The sequence below is a fragment of the Lolium perenne genome, chromosome 1 (assembly GCF_019359855.2).
Source record: "Lolium perenne isolate Kyuss_39 chromosome 1, Kyuss_2.0, whole genome shotgun sequence".
NCBI lineage: Eukaryota > Viridiplantae > Streptophyta > Magnoliopsida > Poales > Poaceae > Lolium > Lolium perenne.
The window spans coordinates 74,577,920-74,585,136 of record NC_067244.2 but is presented as its reverse complement, the minus strand read 5'-3'; positions in this window follow the sequence as shown (position 1 = coordinate 74,585,136).

Below are 7,217 nucleotides of genomic sequence, written 5' to 3'. Positions count from 1 at the left end.
TCTTATCTCGAATACGCTGACCAACAGGGCCTCCTGCGTGGGAGCTTCCGGATTCGACTGCATGGTCGCCGGGATCGGCTTGCTAGCCGGCGGGTTCGGCTTGCTAGCCCCCGAGTTTGGCGATGAAGCCCCTGGGTTGGACTAAGAAGTCCCCGGGTTCGGCGTGGTAGCCGGCGGGTTTGGCTTTGAAGCACCCGACTTGGGCGATGAAGCCCCCGGGTTCGGCTGAGCAGCCCCCGGGTCAGCCGGCACGAATATTGAATCCGAGTCCGGTGACAGTATGATGGACGGCTTCTTGAGAACCGCCAAGGCAATTCCCGGCGGAATGGCTTGCCGGGTTGAGCCAATCTTGGACAAGGCGTCAGCCGCCTCGTTGTTTGCCCGTGGCACATGGTGGAATTCGCAGCCGTCGAAGAAGCCGGATAGCTGCTGGACATGGAAGCGGTATGAGGCCATGTTGGCGTCCTTCGCGTCCCAGTCGCCAGACGCTTGTTGTATGACCAAGTCGGAGTCGCTGAAGCAGAGTATGCGACGCACGCCGATCTCCTTGGCCAGCTTCAGCCCATGAATGAGCGCTTCATACTCCGCCACATTGTTGGATGCGGCGAAGTGGATCTGCAGGACGTAGTCCAGCCGGTCTCCCTTGGGAGAGGTGATGACGATGCCGGCTCCCAAGCCGTTGCGCATCTTCGAGCCGTCAAAGTGCATCTTCCAATGTGTGGAATCCGGCACAGGCGGCAGGTACTGCATCTCAGCCCAGTCGACGAAGAAGTCCGCGAGGATCTGCGACTTGATGGCTGTGCGTGGCTCGTAGAGGATGGTGTGGGCGGCTAGCTCCAGGGCCCACTTGGCAACCCGGCCGTTGGCATCCTTGCTGCCGATGATTTCTGCCAAGGGCGCTGTGGCAACCACCTTGATGGGGTGCTCTTGGAAGTAGTGCTTGAGCTTCTTGGCCGCCATGTAGACGCCGTAGGTGACCTTCTAGTAGTGGGGGTAGTTTTGCTTCGACTGGGAGAGCAATTCGCTAAGGTAATAGACTGGGCGCTGAACCAGCTGCTCCCTATCGGCTTCTTTGCGCTCCACCACCAGGACAACGCTAACCACTCGGTTGGTGGCTGCGATGTACAACAGCATCGGCTCCATTGAAGCCGGCGTTGCAAGGATTGGCGCGGTTGAGAGCACGCGCTTCAAGTCACGGAAAGCTTCATCCGCCTGCGGTGACCAGACGAATTTGTCTGCCTTCTTCATCAATTGATACAGGGGCAGTGCCTTCTCCCCCAGCCGGCTGACGAAGCGGCTCAAGGAAGCCAGGCAGCCAGCGAACTTCTGGACGTCCTTGAGGCACTGCGGCAGTTCCATCTTCTCCAGGGCACTGATCTTCTCCGGGTTGGCTTCGATCCCTCGCTGAGAGACGAGGTAGCCAAGGAGCTGGCCAGACGGCATGCCGAATGTGCACTTGGCCGGGTTGAGCTTCATCCGAAATCTTCTCAGATTGGTGAAGGTTTCTCTCAGGTCATCAAGGAGGGTAATCGTCTCCTTGGTCTTTACAACGACATCATCCACATATGCGTGAACGTTTCTGCCGATTTGATCCTGCAAGCATTTTTGCATGCACCTTTGGTAGGTGGCGCCTGCATTTTTCAAGCCGAACGGCATAGTCGTGTAGCAGTAAGCCCCATACGGGGTAATGAACGAAGTCTTTATTTGATCAGCCGGATTCAAAGGAATCTGGTGGTAGCCTGAATAGGCATCTAGGAAAGACAACAGTTCACAGCCGGCAGTCGAGTCTATAACTTGATCTATGCGCGGCAGGGGGAAGGGGTCCTTCGGGCACGCCTTGTTCAGGCTGGTGTAGTCGATACACATGCGCCAGGAGCCGTTCTTCTTCAAAACTAGGACCGGATTTGCCAACCAGTCCGGGTGCAGCACTTCCATGATGAAGCCGGCTGCCAGCAGCCAGGCGATTTCTTCACCGATGGCCTTCCTTCGTTCTTCGGCGAAGCGCCTGAGAGGCTGCTTCACCGGCTTGGCTTCAGGCCGGACGTGGAGGTGGTGCTCAGCCAACTCCCTCGGCACACCCGGCATGTCTCTTGGAGTCCATGCGAAGATGTCCCGATTCTCACGGAGGAAGCTGGTGAGCTCGCTTTCCTATTTCTTGCTCAAGCCGGCACCGATGGTGACGTACTTGTCCGGCTGCGCCGGGTCCAGCAGGATCTTCTTGGTGTTGTCGGCCGGCTGGAAGTGAGTCGTCCCAGCCGGGATGCCTGCAGCTGGCATGTCTGTCTGCGCGGCCTTGGCGAGGGCGACGGCGTCGTGGATGAGCTGCTTCTCGGTGGCGATGACCAGCGTCTGGGCCATCTTGGAGCTCTGCGTGGCGCAGTCCATGGAGCGGCGATAGTCGCCGGCTATGGTGATGACCCCCTTGGGGCCAGGCAGCTTCATCTTCAGGTACCCATAGTGGGGCACCACCATGAACTTGGTCAGGGCCGGCCTGCCTAGGAGCGCGTGGTAGGGACTCACGAGGTCCACCACCTCGAACTCGATTCTCTCGGTGCGGAAGTGGTCCGGCTTCCCGAACATCACCTCCAGCGTGATCCGGCCGATCGGCTGGCAGCAGTGGCCTGGCACGATGCCATGGAAGACGGTGGGGGTGGGGCGCAACTCGGCCTCCTGGATGCCCAGCTTGCGGGCGGTGTCGCGGTAGAGGATGTTGATGCTGCTGCCACCGTCGATGAGGACGCGCGAAAAACGCACGCTGCGCTGAGTTGTGCCGATGGTGGGGTCGAGGACCATGGCGTAGCTGCCCGGCTTCGGTAGGACAGCCGGTGTGTCGCGGCGATCAAAAGTGATGGCCTGCTCTGACCAGTTTAGGTACTGGGGGACCGGCGGTATGAACGCGTTGACCTCGAGGGAACGGCTCTGCTGGCTCGTCTTGTCCTCGGGCTCGGAGGTGAAGATGATGTAGGTAGCATCTTCAGCCAGATATCGGCCGCCATGGTGCACTTGGTTAGCCTCGTGGTGCTCGAGGTTGGCGTTCTCTGCGCCGGCTTGGCCACCCGGCCCGCCGGCTGGTGGAGGCGGGGGTGGAGGTGGAAGAGGTTCACCGCTTGTCAGCCGCTTCATGAAGTGGCAATCGCGGGTGGTGTGGTTGGAGGGGTTCTTGCCGCTGTGGTACTTGCACGGCGAGTCGAGCATCTGCTCGAAGGTGTACTTCGGCTTCCACTGCCGGTCTTGCTTCTAGCGGCGGCTGCCGCCTGCCGCGTTGTCTGCCACGGCAGCTACGTGGGCGGAACCGTACCGGCGGTCCGGCTGGTCGCTGTGACGCTTGCCGCGGTAGTTGTCCCGCCGGCTGCCATGCGAGGCGCCCTCGGCCGGCTTGTTGTTGTCCCGTCTTGCGGGGGCCGGTGAAATGTCAGCCGGCGCCTTGCCGGCTTCCTCAGCCAGCGCGTATTTGTCGGCGATGGCTATCAAGGCGGCCATCGACTTGGGGTCGCTGCGGCGCAACTTGTGCCACAGCATGGTGTTGGGCCGACAGCCTCCCATGAAGAAGCTGATGGCCTGGATCTCGTGCATGCCCTCACAGGAGTTGCGCATCTCGCACCAGCGCGTTAGGTATGCGCGATCCGTCTCGTCGGGGCCCTGCTTACACATCTCCAGCTGTTGGGGCCGACCCGGCCGGCGGTAAGTGCCGGTGAAGTTGCTGATGAAGGCCGCTTCGAAGTCCAGCCAGCCGTTTATGCTGCCGGCTGGCAGGTTGTTGAGCCATGTGCGGGCGGAGCCGACCAGCATGAGGGGGGAGTAGCGCACAACCCAGCGCTTGTTGCCTTTGGCGATGCCGACTGCGGTGGAGTAGTCCTGCAGCCAGTCCTCCGGCTTGGCAGTGCCGTCGTACTTGGGGGTGTCGCGGGGGAGCACGAAGCCGTCGAGCATGGGCTCGTTGGCGATGCGGGGCCCGAAGCACTTTGGGCCGGCTGGAGCTTCTTCCTCCGCAATGCGGGATTCGACCAGCCGGTCGAGGCGATCTCGGGCGTCGGCGGGCTCGATGCGCGGGCCCAGCCGGGAGCGTGCCGGCTGGCGTGCGCCACTTGCTTCTGGAGCCGGCTGGTGCTGGCGGCGGGGCTCGGAGTCTTGCTCCTGGTTCCGGCTTGGAGGAGGCCGGCTGCGGCTGCTGCCGCCCGGCTGGTGGCTCGGCCGGCTCGAGCTTGCGTGCGTGGCCCGGGAGTCACGATGCCAGCTTGGTGCTGGGGAGGCGGACTCGGCCGAGTCCCTGGCGCCTTCCCTGTCGTTGTCTGCAGCTCCGCGAGCGTGAGAAGCTCTGGGGGCATTGACATACCTGGGGTCGGCCGCCTGCCTGGTGGCTGCGTTGAGCAGCTCAGTCACCCGCTTGATCTGGCGGCGTAACTCTTCGCCTTCGAGGCGGTTCAGCTCTTCTGCGGCGGCTTGTGCCGCGCGCATGTTCTTGTCGGGGGTGTTGTAGATGGGTTGCTCCGCGGACGGAGCCGGCGAAGGAGCGCCGTCGCGGGCGATCTCGGCGCCAAGGTCGCGGCCCCTGCGGCGGATCTGGCCGGCTCGGCTGGGATCGTTGCCGCCTGGAGTGAGGCCGTGGGCGCTGTTGTACTCGCGCTGGGTGATCTCCATCTGGCGCTTGGCAGCAGCCAGTTCTTCGGTTTGCTTGAGGAGGAGCTGGCGGTGCGCCTCCAAATCCGCCTCGATGGCGGTGGGGTCGCCGCCAGGCGTGAGCAGGGTGCTCAGCTTCGCCCGGACTTCGTCCAGCCGGGACGGTGGCGGTGGCGCCTTCGCGCCCGAGCCGGAGGCGTTGGGGTCGATGTTGCGCTCCAGGTTGGGGCCGCGGGTGCGCGGGTTCTTGGTGGGGAGCTCCTCGCCAGCCATCATGACTTGCACGACGGCGGGGCTGACGGGAGCGCTGCTGCCGTCTCGCGGAGGAGGGCTTGCGCAGCGCAGCACCTGCCGCGGGTAGCGCGGCGGTGCGACGGTGGCGACGTAGACGTCGTGGCCGCCGAAGGAGATGACGCTGCCGCCGGCTAGGAAGGGCCGGTCAGCGAAGCAGCCAGCGTTGTCGCTGACGCAGTCGAGGGAGCCGAATCTCCAGATCAAGCCTGAAGCGACTCGCTCGCCGGTGGTGATGGTGAGGCCCGTCCGGATGAAGACACCGGCCGAGGATGCTGAAGGCCCCACGGTGGGCGCCAAATGTCGTGGTATCGTCACGGCATATGCCATAGGGTGGCTAATCGAAGTGGTTCCTGAGAGATCTCACGGCGGTATCCGGATGCGGGTATGGGGACGAGCGACACGGCGACGTACCTAGGTTCGAGGCCCTCCGATGGAGGTAAAACCTCTACTCCTGCTAGAGTGTATATGATGATCACACAATACAATGGTGCTCCTAGAGCTGTGTCCGGCTGCTCCTGGGAGGCTAAGGGAGACGACGGTCTCTCTCACAGGGCAGCGCTAAGGGTGGAAATGAAGTGAGAATGATCGATCCCCTGCACGAGAGGGGGTAGTGCGGCTTATATAGGCACCGGCACTTTACATATAAGACCCTATAGTCTACTGGCCGGCTTGGCCGGCTCCGGCTTCCGCTCCTTCCCGAGGCAGTGATGTCAGGAGCCGTTGAGGCCTCATGGCCTGTCCCATCCGGCTGCCAAGGTCAGCGGCATGGTGAGGAGGTGTCCCTGTCGCCATCAACCACTGTAGCCAGTACGGTTCGACGTAGACCATGATGGCCTGTCTGGCGCGTGGCACTATTGCTCCACAGTGCCCCGCGCTTTACGGAAGATGAAGTCAGCGTGGACTTTGGGAACCCGGATCACCAACCCGGTTCCTTCCAGTGCAAGACTCGCCAGCCTCGAGTCGGTCTGAGGTACAAACCCCCAGTCGAATATGGCTTGTAGAAGCCGGCCCAGCTACAGCATTGGCGGCCGTAGTCAGGCCGACTAGGACCTAGAGCCAGCCGGCTTCCGGACCAGCCGGCCACGGCGCCAGCCGGCTGCTCCTCAGCCGGCCTTTGCCGCGAGCCGGCCAGTGGCCAGCCGGCTGCTCCGCGTCCATTGCCCTACCCGGGGTCTTCCCCCCGACAATCCTGCTTGATCAAAACAAAGCTAAACCAATCTACGACAGTTTAGGGTTTTCACCGCATAATCGGAACATCCTACGCGTAGTTGGGCCTAGCAGATACGAAAGATGATGGAAACTATTCCTAAAAGAGGCCTAAAAACCAACGTTAAGTCAATTCCCGGAACATCCCTTATAGGAACGGTGGAACAACACCTCACGCACTACCGGATCATCCAACCCCAGCATAAGGCCTAATCATGCAGATATTAAACTAATCCTTGGAACAAGGAGCAACTATAACAGATCGGATCTACTAAGTAACGAACAAGCAAGGTGCTGCCCTTACACCTAGATAGGTGTAATGGTAGCTAGATGTCGAGGGACGGCATTGCTAAGCAAATATGCATAAGAAAAGCATCAATGCAAGCCCCAAAACATCTACGATAAATAGTGCTACTCGCCATCAACAACGCTTCAGCACGAGTAACACAAGGTAACGAATAAACGTATACTGCCTAGATCGCAAGATGCGATCTAGGCAGCTTGATGCTTACCCGGAAGAAACCCTCGAAATAAGGGGTGGCGATGCGCCTGGTTTGTGTTTGTTGTGAACGTGATTGTCCTCCTTTCTCAATAACCCTAGGTACATATTTATAGTCCGTAGACTTTCTAATGCGGGAATAAACTAACCCGTGTACGGGCTAGACTCTACCTTTTAATTCTAAACTAAGATGCAATCTACTAACATTATACAGATACACGGGCAATCTAGCCCAAAATCTTCATGCAAAGCCGCTTCAGAGACGCTCCACGTGGATATCCTTCAAGCCCATCTCAATTACGGCCCATCTCCTGATTTGGCTAAAATCTGGGGATAACACATGCCCCCCTGGTTTTGGTAATGATAATTTCAAAACCACTCTGTTTTTCCTTCGTAGGGTCATGTCGTAGCAGAGCAGAACCATCGCAGTATCCTTCGTCATGATACCCTGTCTTCTCAACTTCTGCATGATTGACAGTCTTGGCACCACATCCTCGAAAACTGCTCAAGCATTAAATCTCCACTACATCCCCCTTTATTTAACCGCATCGAGCAGTTCGCTTCGCCATCCTCTTGCTCCATACTAGCCATCGAAAAGCCC